The sequence below is a fragment of the Pteropus vampyrus genome, unplaced genomic scaffold (genome assembly GCF_000151845.1).
Source record: "Pteropus vampyrus isolate Shadow unplaced genomic scaffold, Pvam_2.0 Scaffold291, whole genome shotgun sequence".
Taxonomy (NCBI): domain Eukaryota; kingdom Metazoa; phylum Chordata; class Mammalia; order Chiroptera; family Pteropodidae; genus Pteropus; species Pteropus vampyrus.
In genome coordinates this window covers 495438-497423 of record NW_011889072.1, presented here as the reverse complement: position 1 = coordinate 497423, position 1986 = coordinate 495438, and the positions used below count along the sequence as shown (strand labels likewise).

Here is a 1986-nt window from a genome sequence, read left to right as displayed (position 1 = left end):
TTTAGGTCTTAAGTTTGTATATTTCAATATTTCTGCTTGTTATTTGCTGAGCTTGTATTTGTGGGTTGATGTATTTCTCCTTTTTTAGAAAATGCTCAGTCGTTATCTCTTCAAATTTTTCTTTAGCTCATTCTGTCCTTTCTTTCTGGAACTCCAATTAGGTGTTTGATATTGTCCCACATATTACTGATATTCTGGTGCTTTAAAAAATTATGTATTAATAATTTAAAATTCATTTTTTCCTCTCTGATCTTTAGATTTGATAACTTTGGTGACCTGTCCTTGGATTCTATAATTTTTTCTTCTGTTCTATCCGTTCTGTTGGTAAGCTATCCAACGCATTTTTCATTTCAGATGTTGTATTTCCTGTTTTGTTACTTTTAAAATTTTTCTTTCCTCTGCTCAAAGTTTTCTATTCCCTAATTCACTTTCTTTAACACGTTTATAACGCCTGTTTTAAAGTCCTTGTCTGCTAATTCCAACATGTGGGTCATCTGCAGGCCTGTTTCTATCAACTGTTTCTTCTCGAGATTACATGTCATAATCTCTCGCTTCTGAGATATCGTGTATTCAAGAAGAGAAACCAAAGTAGAACATGCCTGCCCTGGGGTGGGTATGCTGTTCTCCGTCAGTCAGGCAGCCAGGCGTTGGAGCTGGTCCCTGGCCTCCCGCGGAGCTGGGCGGGGCGGGGCGGGGCGGGGCGGGGCTGGGACGCAGTTCAGGTCAGTTTCGGTTCAGGTTGGTTTTAGGGGCTTCAGGGTTGAACACGCTCGTCTTCCCGCTGGACTTGAGGTCTCAGCCGTGTGAGACTCTGCTTCCCATATCCCGCCCCGTGGGGGGAACTGGTGCGTGCTGAGGTGTTGCTGGCGTCTGCAGCCCCCATCCAATCTGCCACACGTGCCCGCAGCCGTCGAAGGCCTCCGCGATTTCCCCGCTCCCGCTGGCTCGCGGGATGGCGGCAGCCAGCAGTCACTCCCACCCGGCGAGGGCTGGTCTCCACTTCTTTGCCTCCTCAGCTCTCCGGCAGGTTAAAAGATACAATCTATACGTATCCGGGGGTTCCTGGGTATGGCATTGAGAGCAGTGATAGTTTGTAACTGCGTCCTAACGAAAGAGATCTGTGTTTAACAAACAGTTTCATCATCTTTCACCTGATGCCACCGCCATTGAGAAGTCTGGCGCCAATCTGATCTCATTTTTTTGTAGATTGTTTCTTTCTCCTCTCCCGATGTTTTAAGATTTCTTTCTGTCTCTGATGTTCTTCGATTTTGTTATAACGAGTCCAAAGTTTCTCTCTCCTGCTGCTTGCTGTTCTGTGGGCGGTTCGGCTGTGCTTCCGCGCGTCCAGCTCCACAGTCGCTCATTTCCTCCCGCTTGTATTTTCTCTCCTCCTTGGACTCCTGTCATCTGGACGTGGCACTTACCCTTCTGCCCTCCATAGTGCCCGCGTGTTCTTTTTGATTTATATCACAATTTCGGGGGAAATTCCTCAAACTGATCTTTCAACTCATTAACTTAGTCTTCATTTGTATCCACCTATAAATTTACAAATTATGACTGTTCTTTCAACTATTACAGTTTCTCAATCCTTTAACAATATTTTTTGGTCCCACTTTCTACGGCCCGCGCCCTGCTTCCTTCTGCGTACGTGGCGCCCTTTCCCGCTCCTGCTCACCTTCCGTCCTTCTCCCCGGGGGACGTGTTGTCTGGACCTACTGCTTCGGGGTTGTTATACTTCTCCGGGGACTCGTGGTCTTGGCTGTGAGCTTACACAGGCCAGGCTTGCGAGGGGTGCGGGAGCGAGCAGTATGTATGTGCCCACCCATCTGGATGCTGTTCCTGTCTCTATGCTAATTTGTTTTAAAAATCCATGTTGCATGAAAAGTATTAACACTACTCAGATTTTCTGAACAGAGTCTGGAATGCTTTGGGCCAGTGTGGGACGCCTGCCTGCAGCTGTGTCTCCAGGGGCGCCGTCCAAGGGCC

General features: G+C 47.5%; 1 protein-coding gene across 1 annotated transcript in view; it reads right to left on the bottom strand.

Moving 5' to 3' along the window:
• SNED1 (sushi, nidogen and EGF like domains 1) overlaps positions 1-1986 on the bottom strand; it is a gene marked incomplete at its 5' end in the record, with an annotated part of 56460 nt that overhangs the window by 31501 nt on the left and 22973 nt on the right. The window lies entirely within an intron of this gene.